This window comes from Mustela nigripes, chromosome 1 (assembly GCF_022355385.1).
Source record: "Mustela nigripes isolate SB6536 chromosome 1, MUSNIG.SB6536, whole genome shotgun sequence".
In the NCBI taxonomy this organism is placed as follows: Eukaryota; Metazoa; Chordata; class Mammalia; order Carnivora; family Mustelidae; genus Mustela; species Mustela nigripes.
In genome coordinates this window covers 64,642,183-64,658,852 of record NC_081557.1, presented here as the reverse complement: position 1 = coordinate 64,658,852, position 16,670 = coordinate 64,642,183, and the positions used below count along the sequence as shown (strand labels likewise).

The 16,670-nt window shown below is 35.8% G+C and overlaps 1 pseudogene; it reads right to left on the bottom strand.

Moving 5' to 3' along the window:
* Positions 1–12,941: 12,941 nt before the first annotated feature.
* On the bottom strand, positions 12,942–13,060 carry LOC132009511 (small nucleolar RNA SNORA72; annotated as a pseudogene).
* Positions 13,061–16,670: the final 3,610 nt, after the last annotated feature.

The window sequence follows — 16,670 nt, the reverse complement described above, 5'->3', positions numbered from 1 at the left end:
GAGTCATCAGGAAGTTTCCTAAATTACCTATACAGCATTTAATCTAATTGGCAAATATGCTGAATATCCTCTTCTGAATTTAATTTTTGGGGCACCTGGGTGCCCCAAACAGTCGGTTAACCATCTGCTTTCAGCTCAGGTCATGATCCCAGGGTCCTGGAATCCAGCCCTGCAGTGGGTTTGCTGCTCAGCGGGGAGACTGCTGTTCCCTCTACCCACCCCTCATGCCTGTTCTCTCTCTGACTCTGAAATAAGTAAACAAAATCTTTGAAAAGTAGTTTGAAAAAATAGTGAATTTAGTGTTTAACTTTAGTACTGCGAGCTCCTGAAGGCTTCTCAATATGTTCATTCATTCATTCATTCAGTAGGTAACTATTGAGCTCCTACTCTGTGCAGCAAAGAGTCCTTCTCCCCAAGGAACTTTCAGTCAAACATGAAACAAGTTGGGTGGGTTTTTTTGTCCTCATAAAGCTTTCATCCTGCCTGGAGAGGCTGATATTATAACCAAAGATTTTTGCAAAACATTTTACATTTCAGCTTAATAGTTTCTGATAAAGAAAGTCAGTGGTTCTATGACAGTACCTAATAGGAAATCTGGAATTCTCTTTTAATCTTAATAAATATTAAACTCTTTCAAATTCATAGACGTGATCTGAAACTTGTGCTTATTTTATAAGGAGCTTCTAATTAATTGCGTCACTGTCATTGTTTACTTGCAAGTTCATGTTAGTTAGCGGAAGTGAACAGCACAGAGAAATCAAACAATCTAAAGTTAAGTAGGAGAGTACTTATGAAGTGTTTGCTGTTTGCCCACTATGCGCTAGGCATCACTGAACGCTCTAAAGATGTGCAAATGCATAAGATCACAACAGATCCCATGATCACTAGAGTGACTAAGGAGATGGGGGAGGGGCAAATAAGAGATGGAATGGGTGCTTGGTTTCGTTTAATTGTTCCAGGATGAGACTATCTTATGTTTACAGGTTGAGTGGAAATAATCAACAACAACAACAACAAAAAGATATTGAGAATTTAGGAGAGAGATTTATATAGTTGATGGAGTATTTGTGATTTCATACAATAAAATGCAGTGCAAAAACAGAGGGCTTCTTCCTAAATGCTTATTTCTTCCATGAGTTCCTACAAGAAGCAAGCCATCTAACATATTAACAAAAACTAACGCAGGGAACATGGGGAGTGGAAGTGGTGAGGGTTCCAAGCAAGAATAAACTTCATCTCAGTTTAATTACTGTTATTCCTAAAGTAATATAGTAGTTACTGCTACAAAATATGCAACAAAAGTAATATAGTAGTTACTGCTACAAAATATGCAACAAATACTGGTATGCATAATGTAAAATCTGGAAGCCCCTCCCATGCATACTCTTAGAGTTAACTTAAGCTAATATTTGTTGCCAAACTCCCCTCCCAAACATAAACTTTGAAGTAAAAATAACAATATAAGTCAACAAGATTTTTTCCTTGAACAGTGAGTTCCAAGAAAACTCTGAGGCCACAGAATAGCAAGACACAGATTATGGAGGAGACTGGAGTACCACCTAGATCAATGGTTATTCTCATACAAATTGAATAGAAACAAAAGATAGCATAAATTCATGAAAGAGCACTACAGGAATCACTGGGATCCTGAATTCCAAACCCAGCTCTGCCACAGATTCTCTGTACGACCTTGGGTGAATCATAGATCTCCTAGATCTCTGTTTCCTCTTTTATTATAAAATGAGTGGGATTTGCTGGGAGATCACTATGGTCACTCAACATTAATGACTGGTAGATTTTAGAAATTTATTCCTTCAAGTTGATAAATTGGGTTATATCTTTCAGAGATTGGGGATTATTAGAAATAGTGTTTTCAAAAGTAGTGATCTTAGATGATGAACAATTTAAAGACATTCACCCTAAACCATGAGTCAAAAAAGATAAACATAACAACAATGTATTTTTAAAATTCAATTTCACTAGCATTATAAATGGTATTTCTATACAAAACAAAGCCTTTGCCATTGGCTATAAAACGTTTAAAGACATTACCTTGGGGCGCCTGGGTGGCTCAGTGAGTTAAAGCCTCTGCCCTCCGCTCAGGTCATGATTCCAGGGTCCTGGGCTCTCTGCTCTGCGGAGAGCCTGCTTCCTCCTCTTTCTCTGCCTGCCTCTCTGCCTACTTGTAATCTCTGTCTGTCAAATAAATAAATAAAATCTTTAAAAAAAGATACATTACCTCAAAAGATTTCTAATATCATAAAATAATTTATATAATCCTTTTCCATTACTTTTAATAAACCATGCTGTAAGAATTCCTCCCCCCTTAAAAATGACCAAAAATAGGTTGAATTATTATAAAGCATCTTAAGTCACATTTTTGGAAAACATGAACATAGCAGAAAGTTACATTAAAATTTTTTTTAAGATTTTATTTATTTATTTGACAGAGATCACAAGTAGGCAGAGAGGCAGAGAAAGAGAGGGAGAAGCAGGCTCTCCGCCAAGCAGAGAGTCCGATCCGGGGCTCCATCCCAAGACCCTGAGATCATGACCTGAGCTGCAGGCAGAGGCTTAACCCACTGAGCCACCCAGGCACCCCTACATTAAATTTTTTTAAAGCTTAAAACATTTCACTGATCTTTTTTTCTTGCAACCACCTGATTTATCAGTTTAGACATAGTTCCAGAATAGTAATTTATTCAGTCATCCATTTAACAAACATTTATGAAGTGCCAATTAAAACATTTAACACTTAGACTCACCTTTCTAATTTGATTGATTTTTATGGAAATATATGTCATAGAGGACCTAAAATATAAATGGATGCTCTTGCTCTCTTGGCTGACTGATAGGAGGAATTAAAGTAATCAATTAGAGAAATACAGCTATTATTTGGGAAAGTAGATGCAAAAATTACCAAACTATTATTTTTAAAATATGCATACTATCATAATTAAGATCCATTTGTCTGATACTTACAAACTTACCACTAATTATTATAGACTCATAATTAGCACTTATAATATCGACTCTCTTGTTAAATATGTGCATGTACCAGATTGTAAAACATCTTTAATGAAATTCAACAAATATTTATTGAACATTTATCATGGCCTGTTACTATTCAAAAAGACAGTGGTTAAAAAAATGAGACATGTGTGAATATGTATGTATATGTGCTTCAACAAGTTCACGATCTTTAAATAGGAGGGGCCAACAAAAACATTATGGTTTCAGGAAATGGATGCTCCCTCTTTGGGAGCATAATGAAGGGAGTAATTAATTCTAATGGAAGGAAATGGCGTTACAGCATTGGATATCCTTTAGTGCCAGATCTTGAGCCATAATTACAACTTCACTGAATACAGGTGATGAGATACAAGAGTATCCTGGGAAAGGAGAATTACATATAATTACTGGGAAGAATGAAGAATATTTCTTGTTTAGGAAATTATAAGGAGTCTAATCAGACTCATGCATAGCATTTAATGTCTTATGAGAGAAAAAACTGAGGCAATAATTGGGGTCCAAATTTGAAGTATACTGAGTGCCGTGTCAGATATTTTGACTATCTTATTTTAATTGAAGAGAATATTTTCACTGGTTGTGATTAAGAATTACTTCCAGAGCTGCCCTGCACTCCCCAACCAAGATCAAATAAATGAAAAGGAAAACCCATAAGTTAATATATTTTCCAGCTCCCTAAGTTATTTTCATGCATATTAAAGTTTGAAAAACTACCGTGTGAGAGAAAGGGAGTTTTAGGTTGGCAAGCAGAAATATATTTATATTTTTTCCACTTTACCTACAACCAGTAGTTGACGAACCTGGATGTGTATCAATAGCTAAAGGGGATCCTATTGAAAATACAAGCATCAGAAGGTGCGATGGAGATTGAGGTACATAGTGTATGTTGCTAAAAAGCTTCCCAGGCAGCTTTTGAAGTAGTTTCACCACTAATTTGCAGGAAGGTTTTGAGTATATGGGATCACAGAATTTTAACACCCAGATTTGCTAAATAACCTCAGTTCTGCGTTTTATGCTTTCTAAGAATGACCTGAGATTTAGCTGGAAATTATAATTCATTTCAATTTAAAGTTAGCAAAAACCATGCAGCCACTGTATGCCAGGCATTTAAGGTTTGGGGGTGGGTGGACTTAAGTAAAAAGATGGCTTTCAAGGACTACAGAATACAGACCTACAACTGACTATAATACAAAGCAGAGTTAAATAGTACTCAGTGGAAGGAGTAGTTACATACTGGGAAAAAGAAAAAGAACTTATAATTAATTCTGTCTGGAGGAAATAGACTGGGGGTGGGGATGGCAAATGAGGGAAGCATTGCATGAGAAATTATAGCATAGAAGCTGGGTTTTGCAAGAAAAGATGAATTTCAAAAGGGGGTGCAGATGGCATTTCAATTTAAAAAAAAAAAAACTTAGATTCAGAAAAAGTTGTGTTTTAATATTAATAATTTTGCTTCACATTCCCAAGAGGTAATGTTTTCCGAAATTCTTGTCACATTGAAAGACAAGTGTCTGGTTCTTTTGTACTCATGCAATTTGCAAGATAAGAAGTGCATATTTCAAAACCCTAAGAACTAATCTTAGAAAAATGGAATAACCCTGAGTACTTGACTGTGATTCTCTTTCCTTCTTTTTCTGTCTCAGTTTGCCTAGTTCAAAGAACTCTCACAGTCCCTAATGCCTTCCCACATTCTTTTCTTGGTTTTCGTTTTCTTCTTTCGAAAATCATAGAGATCTGCATAAGAGGCTACCTGTCCTAAGAGAGGGAGAGTGATAGCAATGCCGACTGTCTTAACTCCTGTTCAAATGGAGTCTTAATAAAAGGAAAAAAAAAATCAAACTTAAATAACAAGGAATAGTATCAGTGAAACCCTTTGAGAGACAAATTTCACTGTGACATTTGAAAATGTTTTCATTGTGAATTTATGCTCAAGTGTGTCTTTTGGCCACATACTTCCAGGGTTGATTTGGGGCCAGGGCGGCGGGGCAGGGCGGGGTGGGGGGGTGTTTTTGTTTTTTCTTTCATTTTTTTAATCAGTATGTTCTTAGGGCTGCCAAGCAGACCAGTACCTAACAAAAGAGCCGTTAAAATGTGCCAAAGTCCATATAATGAAACATAAATCATGCCCATGCAATACCGATTATTTCAAAATTGGGGGTTGACATAAAAATCACTGATTTGTCTCAAATGTTTTAGTTCTTAAGATATTGGAAAGAAATTTAGCTATACCTTTATAAGGCTCCAGCTAAGACAACTGGGCTCCCTAACATTATATGTACCATTTAAATAAGGTCAGAGTATTAATTATAAAGAGTGGTTAAGTTTTACTCAGAAATGTGAAGCATTTATCAAATGTGCACTCATGCAGTGTATCAGGTAGATTTGTACAAGGAAGATCTTAAAAGGAAAATCAAGCAGCTAGCCCAGTTAATAAATAATTTCCTTCTCTTTTTAGCAATGAAATAATATGACATAATAAAAAGACTCTAGGTTTTGGCATCAGACGCATTTATGTAAGGATCCCACCACTACTAATAACTATGACCCGGGACAAATGACTTCATCACTCTGAGTCTCAGTTAACTTCTTCATAAAATGTGGAAAATATAAGTAGACCTCAGGATTATTCTAAGCAATCAGGATAATATGAAATAGCATATAGCAATCACAAAATGGCTAGGTATTCAAGTATTCCAAATTGATAGTAAAAGGAACACAGAGTTCCATCACTTAAGCTTTCGTGATGACAAATATCCAAAGAGTAATTCTGTAACTTCATCGTGTTGAGTTTTCCCATTGATTCACACTCCAGAAAGATAGAGTTTATTATTTCAAGTTATTTCCCTTATACCACAGGGTCCTCAGAGCACACTGGCAATTCTTTGGATTCTGCTGGTACCTGTTCTGCCCACTTGATAGAATGCAACCATTTGTCCAACAGTTCTTTCTCTAGAACTATGCACAGAGTGACTATGAATTCATGCCCTTAAAACAGCAAAGAAAATCCTCCTGAAAAGGAGTATGGTCTTGCCTAAATACTCAGTGTGCACACAGTTTAATGACTAGTTTCCCACGTGATGAATACTGTAATGAGGGAAGAGTTCTTCCCTCTGGACTCTCTCCACAGCAGCCCCCTCCCCCTACTCACTTCCACTCATCCCTGCCAAAGACTCTGTGAGCCAGTTACAGGGAGTTAGCAAATTACTGCTATTCTGAGCTTCTTGTCTGCAAAAGCAGACAATGTCAGAGACACTAAGATCTGGTTAGCATTATAATTTACTGGCTTTGTTGGAGGTAGAAAGATCCTGAATGCAAACACATGCAGGGTGCAAAGACTGATGCCAGAAGAAAGGATAACATTGTTGACATCGTCTTGGAGCAAGAGATGGACACATATTAAATATAATACTGCTGTATACATTTATGCAGAGATGTAACAAAACAAATAAGATAGTTTATTTAATTACAGACTTTTACTTAGAAATACAAAACATTCTAAATATAGCTAAAAAGAGAATTCTGTATATGAACCCTATTGTTCACCAACATTCCCCCTGTATAGCAACATACAGTTATAGATATAATGTACGAAGGCATATTAACTGTACATAAAATACAGACCCTTTATACTAACCCATAGAAAACCCTTTACACAAACATATATTTAATCTCTATATAAACATATGTAACCAAAATGCTGTAAAAGAAAAGGACAAGATATTTTGATAGAATGAACATTGGTTTTGTTACCACCTAGAAATACATTTTGTCAAATAACTGTCTGATGCTTGTTTTTAATTACCCTCACTCTCTATAGGAGATCTCTGTTTGCAGTATCTCTACAATTCTCACTCAAAGAAGACATTTCTGCCTCCTGTTACTGACATGTAGTCCTTCTGCCCTTTCTCAGATTGTTCTTCAAAATCTGTTTCTATGGGGGACTTTTTTGTGACTTCCTTGCTTGATGTCCTCACCCTTAATAACTTATTTTCTCCTGAAATTTCACCAAGAACATTTTCAAACCCAGAGATTTTTAGGTGAATACTCATTTATGCATCATCTAGATCCTACAATTAATGTTTTACTAAACTTGCTTTGTCACAGCTTCCCATCAAACCATCCCTCTATCCACCCGCCAATTAATCTCATTTTATTTGATGCATTTTTAAAACTTTGTTACTGAAATATAGTTGACATACAATGATACATTAATTTGAAGTGTGATTAATTAATTTCATAGTGATTTGACAATTGCCTACATTAGTCAATATTTGGAACTTCTTAGGGCTGCCTTCTGTAGTGAGAACTCAATATAGCTTTAGGTCTTACTGAGACAGCAAAATCCCCAATGTGGAGAACTCCTCTGTGATAAATTATAAAAATTATAATGTCTTTTAGAGAGACAAGTAAAATAAGTCGGCGAAAATTTATTAGGACAAGGTATTATGCAGTGTATTAAAATGTAGGCACTGGGAGGAAAGAGTTCAAGTTCCCATCTTGGTCCTACCAGTTACAGCCTGCCTAAGCTCATGCAAATTACTACCCACTCTAGTTGTGTTCATCATCAGGAATGAGGAATATAATAATGTTTGCCCCAGAGGGTGGATCTGAAGATGAAGTGACATGAGGCATTTAAAGTACTTTACATAGTGCTTGACACAAAGTAAGTTCTCAGTAACATCAGCTGTTATTGTTGCAATTTTTTAATTAGTATATGCAAAACCAGATGATAACTGTAATGCAGATCTGTCCAAGGATATACCTCTTGCATATGCAGATTTAGTGACCTCCAAGGAATTGATTTTAATCACAGTCTGTCCACAGATAAACCCTTACTAGGTATAATTTTCTTTGAGGTGATTGATAGCCGTCTGTATGATAAAATGTGATAGACAACCCAGATGTTCTATTTCGAGCAATTAAAGGCATGAGCCCCATGGAAGTGGATTCCTCACAGATATGCTGACACAAAATCAGAAAAATAATCCACATCTTCCTTTTTTTTTTTTTTCCAGAGCAAAATGTCAGTGTCTCTTAGATTTCTCCGACATCAGCAGAACATTTGCTTTGTTAACTTTTACTCCTGCTGTCAGCAGAAGCTGGAAGATGCCTTGCATGTTTTGCTTTTCATACAAACCTGAAGCCTTCACAGAGAGGGCACCTTCCCAACATGCACATATACACAAAATAACATATTTGGTATTGTATTTATTTAGAAAATTATTTTTTCTTGGCTTCCCTGTCCAGTTCCTTGAGTATAGTATAAAAGGATTATATCGTTGATGTAAATAATTTTTTTTTCAGGAATAATAACTCATTTGGCAGGGAGGAAGGATGGAGGGAAAGGGAAAGAAAGAGATTTTATGGTCTTTATGGTTGTTTGGTAGGCTCTCCAAATGTGTGTGTGTGTGTGTGTGTGTGTGTGTGTGTGTATAAAATGAGGTAATTTTCCCTGCCCTTGACACTTCTTTGAACGTTCCTCTCTTCCTTCATCTTCCTCTCCCTTCTCCATTTCATTTTGCCCAGTGAAGCATGCTTATTTCAAGTGAACCAGTGGATGAAAACTTTAATTTATTTGAACAGAGCAAATACCACTACAATTAAAAGATACCTAATTTGCTTTGTGCAGTGGAAAAGTACAGTCTCAAAAACAGCACTGTTTGTATTTCATTTTCGATTCTAAACATACAGACCGTAACATTTTGTAAATCAGATTTTGTACATATTCAATATGGAAATCTTTGTCCACTTAATATACTTGCTTACTTGATAATTTTGCTTCTTATAATCCTCTATATACCTTAATATCTTGAAACATCAGCATAATTAGAGCACCTGGAGTTCTCCCCACCCCCTCCCTTGGTTTGAATAATGTGGGGATATTGGTATTTGTTTATTTTCATAAAGCTCACTTAAGCCACTTGATCATAAATATGGAATAGAGATGAAAATTCCACCTCTAGCTCAATTGGACATATTTTTGTTGAATTCATCCTGTTTTGCTTTTGTTTTTGTTTTTGTTTTTTTTTAATGTATCAGTCCTTCACCCATGTTGAGAATTTTGCTATAAAGGTCAATGCCTGTTTCAAGGGCTAGAGGAGGGAAGAAGCTTCGGTGGCTGGCTCTCTGTGGTGGCAAGGCTGTTTCTAAAGTTGACTGAATCTACTTTATGCTTGTCCAGCACCATTAATCCTTTGTAACCAGGATTGGTCAATTAACTAAAAAACAAAACAAAACAAAAAAACCAGTTAATGTCATTTGAATTCTTCATGGGAACAATGATTTTGTTCTTAAGCAGCATGGTGTGTGTGCTAAGGGAAGGGGCACATGAAAGCAAATGTCTCCTGAATATTGCGAAACTCTTTTCTTTGTAATATGGCAAACTAACTTCTGTATAATTATTTGCTGTAGTAAAACTATATTATAATGGGTGTGTGGGGTATGTGTGTGTGTGTGTATACTGCTCCTTTTTTTTTTTTAATTTTATTTATTTATTTGACAGAGAGAAAGAGATCACAAGTAGGCAGAGAGGCAGGCGGAGAGAGGAGGAAGCAAGCTCCCTGCCAAGCAGAGAGTCCGATGCGGGGCTTGATCCCAGGACGCTGGGATCATGACCCAAGCCAAAGGCAGAGGCTAAACTCACTGAGCCACCTAGGCACCCCTATACTACAACTTTTATAACACTTGGTACTTCCAGTGCTTCTGGAACTATATGCCATCTTTGCCTTTGATTCCTAAAATGAAAACCTGATGCAGAGTGACAAGGAGACGTTACCCAGATATCACTGATTCACTGATAAGATTCAGATGTAATAATATTTGCTGACCAAATGCATAGAATAGAAATGCAAAGTTTACTTTGCTAGAACTCACTCTTACTCTACCTTCTGTATCTTTAAGATTTTCAGTGGTCAGCTTAATTATTTATTCATATTAGTAGCAAAGATTTGTTTTATCTTATATTCTTATATGGAATCATGGATTCTCTTTTGCAAGGTTGAAATCTCAGGGTTTTTTGTTTTTGTTTTTGTTTTTATTTTTCTCCTGGTAGCTTCCTGTATGAACTTTCCACAATGATAATATTTTCTCCAGAGAATGAAATGGATTGATTACATAACGTCCGATTTTGTCAATCACACATCTTTTCAGTTAAGTTCAAAGATGGTTTTAGACACTATTTTCAGAATTATAAGTTGTATAAGGGCATCATAATTTCTCACACTACAATGAGTATTGAGTCTTTAAATCATGTACTTTTATGGCAAAAAGGAAATGACAAAGAAGAAATAAATAGATTTATTTGGGGGTGTTAGTATAAACTAGAAACAAAAAGTGTTAGAATTATCAAAATATTATTTTTATTCTTAAGAAGCAATGTATTTTTGCCTAAGTTTACATCTGTGTAGGAGTTCTGGTTAAAGATAAAGTTCTGGTTAAAGATTCTGGCACACTGAACATATGCTTTTTTTTTTTTTCCTCTTCCTAACTATGAAATGGTAGTAAGGATGCATAGATGTACGTAATCATAAGCGACCCTGAAAACAAAAATACCTCTCATTAGCACATCAGAGAAGTTGGTTCTTTAGAGCAATCTATAATTGGATGCAATTATATTGATGGAGAAACCAGAGCAAAAAGGGTTGAAACCTAAAATATGCTCAGCAAAAGCAGAAACTCTTCTCCCTAGTGGGCTCTTGAAAGAAGCTCAAAGCCAGAACTGCAACTGAAGAAAAAAATAAAGTATTTGCCTACAGTCAAGATAATTAGTGACTGCCAATCAAATAGCTTCCTCAGGGAGCACCTCCTCTCCTACGGGTGACCACAAACAGAGGAAGGGGTGTCTAGCATTTGTCCCAGGTAAACCCACAAGACTGCTTTCTGTAGAAACTACATAGTTTGCCTGGGGAAAAAATGCTGTGAGTCTTTTTGCCTAAGAGAAAACCAAAAAAGATCAAAGTAACTTAAAGTAAACTTAACATGGAGTGGCGGTGGAGGGAGACAGTGGAGGATCAAAGGTGAGGCAATGGTGCCAACTGCTCCATTCCTGATCCCGCCCTTCTTATTTTTGTGTGATAGACAGTTGATCTGACTGCTATTGGCATCCCCTTCACCCTTATGATATTGCCAATACTTTTCTGAATTCTTTATGTAAATTAAATTAGTTCATTTCATTCTCACAACAGCTGTGTGGTATGTCACATTATTATCATCACCTAAGAGAGAAGGAAACTGGCTGAAGCACAGAAACATTAAGTAATTTGCCGAAGTTCACAGCTAGAAAGTATTAGAGCTGAGACATGAACAGAGTCTGGTTCAAGAGTCCAATGTACTTAACCATTGCCCTGGGTCGCCCCAATGTGCCGCCTGCCATTCAATGTGCCACACATATTCTATATGCAACTTTCCCACAGAGAGGACTTCAGAAAAACAGACCAGCAAACCGACAGGAAATACCCATCTCCCTTTACTTAGCTGCTAAGTCCCTTGTTCATAAATATGAATTTGTGTAACCAAGAACCATCGAACATCATCAAACATTTGAGGAAAAGCAACAGCAAGCAAGAGAAAAGATGAATAAAAGAATTCACATACACACACACACACACACACACCCCAGAAACAGAGAAATTTTAAGGAAAAAAGAGAACTTTAAAAATTATGATGATCAATAAAAAGTAAATACTGCGATGGAAGAAAAAGTGATTACATAAAACGAAACTTTCTTGGAAATTTTAAATGTGATTCCTAAAATTTATAAAAGTCCTTAGAATGGCTAAATAATACAACAGATCTGGTTTAAATCAAATCGCCCATCTTAAATGACAGAATGATGAACTTTCTCAGAATATGGAGAAAATGAGAAAAATTAAGGACTACAAAGGATCAATGCAGATATTCCTATGTGTTTTAAATAGAAAATCTGGCATGAAAACAACACAGAAATTTTAAGAAAAAATAAAATTATAAAAATTATAAAATTATAAAAAATATAATTTCAGTGACCTTAAGCTATTTTCTATATTAAAGAATTTGCTAACCATCAAATCAAATAGGATAAAAAGATTTAAACTTGGCATATTATGGCAAAATTAATGAATTTGAAGAGAAATTCCTTGAGCTTTCAGAATGGCAAAAATAAACAAGTTGCTTCCAAAGGAATAAGAACTCAAATTGGAATCACATTTGGCTACCACCCTAATCAAGCTTGATGATAATGGGGCCTTGCCTTTGGGACACCTGGGTGGCTCAGTGGGTTAAAGCCTCTGCCTTCAGCTCAGGTCATTGTCCCACAGTCCTGGGATGGAGCCCCACATCTGGGCTCTCTGCTCAGCGGGGAGCCTGCTTCCTCCTCCCTCTCTGCCTGCCTCTCTGCCTACTTGTGATCTCTGTCTGTCAAATAAATAACTAAAATCTTAAAAAAAAAAAAAAGTGGGGGGGCCTTGCCTTCAAAATTCAGTTAAGTGATCTTTAGTTTTTAATTCCAAGTCCAATTTTTAGTTTAAAAAGAAAAAAGACAGACTCAGATATTTTGTCTCATAGATACCTATTTCAAAAAATTTCCTTGAATATATATTTGAACAAAATGATAAATGCATCTGAGATATAAAGATACTAAGAAACTAAAGCAGGAAACCAAATAGTTTAAACCAGAGATGACAATGTGCAATAGGCCTAGAAAGTAGTAGGTCGAAACTAAACCAAATAGTGAATTCATGAAGTTGTCTGCAAGAAGAAAGTGGTCTTTTTTTTTTCATAATTCATTTAATGGCAACTGGTATTCATTAAATTAGCAATTGCTATCTTCAAAATATACTACGTTAGCTGTGCTGTCATTTCTCAAGAGTGATAAGATATCTAGAGTCACAGACATTTCCCATCATTTATATGATGCCTCATATAAATGAGACTTGGTTTATCACCAGCATTTATAAAATCAGACCTAAGGAAAGAAATTAGGTCTGTTCTTAACATAGTGAATGTTTAGCTTGCCCTGATTATTACAAAATTAGACCTGCAAGAATATTTATAGGAAGAAATTGGGTTTAATCAGTAGATTGTGTTATTAGGAAAATTAAGATCTCATAAATTTCCTTTATTAACAAGAAACAAATAAAAGAATTGAACTCTGGAAAATATTTAAAATAGAAAAAAAAAATACAAAACAAAACCTGGGGCGCCTGGGTGGCTCTGTCAGTTAAGCATCTGACTTTGGCTCAGGTCATGATCTCAAGGTCCTGGGATCGAGCCTTACATCAGGCTCCCCGGTCGGTGGGGAGTCCGCTTCTCCCTCTCCTTCTGCCTGCCTTTCTGCCTATGCGGGCTCTATCTCTCTGTCAAATAAGTAAATAAAATCTTGAAAGAAGGAAAGAAAGAAAGAAGGAAAGAAAGAAAGAAAGAAAGAAAGAAAGAAAGAAAGAAAGAAAGAAAGGATCCTTATCTGAATGACAAGATTTTGGGAAATAGAATTGAATTTCTTTTCTTTTGTCAAATCACAGTATTTTTTGTTTCCATATATATTTTACCTATTCTTAATATTGTTTTCATTAGTTACCTATCTTCAGAATGAAGAGTGGGCTCAACATTCAAGAGAGTTAAGTTTAGTTACAGAACATGAATGCTGTAAATCATGAAACCCTAAAAATATCTAGTTATGTCAAAACTGATAAAAGTCAGAATAAAGACAAGCAGAGGAAAGAAGCTTTATATTAGTTAACCTCCTCCTCTTACATAGCAATGTATCAGTAGATAGTGTTTAACAATTATGGGCTAAAAGTAGAAATGTGTATGATTTTACAGTAAAGAAATATAACTACAAGAAGGACAAAAAAGTAGAAAAACAAAAACAAGGCTTAGAAAGGAGAGGAAAATAGAAGTAGCAGGCAATGTAACTGTGCTAAATTTCAGCTACAATAAAAAGATGCCAGGATACAGCATCCAATTAAAGAAATGATACTGACCCAAAAAATAAAGGTGTAATAACATTTTGGTTTATGGCTGTAATTATAACATTAATTTTTATAAAAATTTATATCAGAAAGTGGGGTAGGGTGCCCCTCAAGGAAGTGGGGTGGAGGGAAAAGCGAAAGCATCTTAATCTTGCATACGTCATTTTCTACTATTTGAAATTATAAGTCAAGAACATGTATTATTATAAATTAGGAGATCAAAAATTATAAAAAAATGTATGTACACACATACATCTGTCTATGCACGTCCATATACCTGTACATAGATAACATGTATATACATAAATATATGTGCATGTGTATATGCATGTCCGTACTTTCTGATCTTTTCCCTTTGAGGGTGTTAGTAAAACTCACATAGGTACCTATTTTCAGACACCCAATGTTGTCTTTTTTTTTTTTTTAAGATTTTACTTATTTATTGGACAAACAGAGATCACAAGCAGGCAGAGAGGCCTGGAGAGAAGCAGTCTCCCTGCTGAGCAGAAAGCCCAATGCAGGGCTCAATTCCAAGACCCTGGGATCATGACCTGAGCCAAAGGCAGAGGCTTGAACCCACTGAGCCACCCAGGTGTCCCCTAATGTTGTCTTTAATTAAGAGATGTATGCTTTCTGCTTGTGCAATCCTGCATCATGCTGCCAGTATTTCTCCCTAAGGGTGAAGAAAATTCTAGGGATAATAAATATATATGATGTAGTAAATTGTAATCTCTATTAGATACAGAAAATTAATCTCATTACTCTTAGGATAGAGTGGTTTATTGTTTCGTGGGCTTTATTATCTTCTCATTGATCATGAAGGTTTAAAATGCAGTTTCTCTCTCATGAAAGAAGCTGAACTGTAACCTATCCAGAGGATTTCTTGTGCACCAGTTGCTGTTCTGAAGAGTATTTTAATCATTCCACAGAACATATTTGGAGGGTAATTACTTTAAGATGCTGAAGTCCCACAGCAAGAAATTTGGCCAGAACATGATACAGACATGATTCAGAAAAACTGTGCAGCTGGAATATTTGATCAGAATATTCCCTTGCCTCATCCACATTATTCCAGGAGGTAGCTTGGATAAATAATACATCCATATATTAATGTGCATATATAATGTATGCATAATGTACACACATGTATGTTATATATGTTTTAAATGTATAAATTATGTATATAGATACACACACATACATACAAAACATTTTCTTTATATATATAAATTTTAATATATAAATACATTGTACTTATACACATACATACATACATGCATAAAACATTTTCTTTACCCAGGCATCCAATGAAGGGCATTTAGATATTTTCATATCTTGCCTATTGTGAGTAATCTACAACGAACATGAGAGTGCAGATATCTCTTCAATATGCTGATTTTAATCCCTTCAGATATATACCCAGGAGTGGGTTTATGAGATCACATGGTAGTTCAATGTTTAATTTTTTAAGGAACTGCCATACCGTGTTCCATAAGGGTTATACCAATTTACATCCCCACTGACGGTGTCTAAGGGTTCCCTTTTTTCACATTCTCATCATCATTCATTCTCTTGTCTTTTTGATACTAGCCATTCTGAGAGGTATGAGGTAGTATCTCATTGTGTGGGTTTTTTAAAGATTTTATTTATTTATTTATTTGAGAGAGAGAGAGAGAGTGCCCACAAGCAGATTGGGGCAGAGTAGGGAAAGGAACAGAGGAGCAGAGGGACAGGGAGAAGCAGGCCTCCCTGATGAGCAGGGAGCTGGATATGGGGCTTGATCCCAGAACACCAGGAACATGACCTCAGCTGAAGGCAGATGCCTAACTGACTGAGCCACCCAGGTGCCCCCTCATTGTGGTTTTGATTTGCATTTCCCTGATGATTAGTGATATTGAGTAACTCTTCATATACCTGTTGGCCCTCTGTATATCTTCTTTGGAAAAATCTCTATCAGGTCCTTTGCCCAGTTTTCCATGGATGACTATAATTATGATTATGAGTATGATTATATTTCTTTTGAGTTGTATGAGTTCTTTATATATTTTGGATATTATCCTCTTTTCAGATATATGGTTGGTGAATATTTTTTCCCATTCTATAGGTTGCCTTTTCAATTTATTGATTCTTTCCCTTTCTGTGTGGAAGTTCATTGGTTTAATACGGTCCCATTTGTTTATTTTAGTTCTTGTAGTTTGTGATTTTGGTGTCTTATCAAGGAAATCATTGCCAAGACCAATGTCAAGAACTTTTTTTTTCTATTTTTCCTTCTCTGAGTTTTGCAGTTTCAGGTCTTTCATCCATTTTGAGGTTTTTATTATTATTATTTTGTTTGGTTTCTGTGTGGTGTAAGATAGTGATCCAATTTCATTATTTCACTGGTGTTTATTCAGCTTTCCCAACAGCATTCTGGAGATACTATACTACCTGACTTTAAGATAGTATACAAAGTTGTAGCAATCAGTAAAGGATGGCACTGACATAAAATCAGGTAAATAGACAGTGGAGCATCTAGAGAGCCCAGATATAAACCCATGCATAGACAATCAACTAATTTTTGACAAGGGCTAAAGCATACACAATGGGGAAAGGACTGTTTCTTCAATAAATGGTAGTGGGAAATCTAGCATCAACTTCTTCATGAAGCCTTTTCTAATCATCTGAGATCACGTGCATTTGTGTGCTCATTCACGA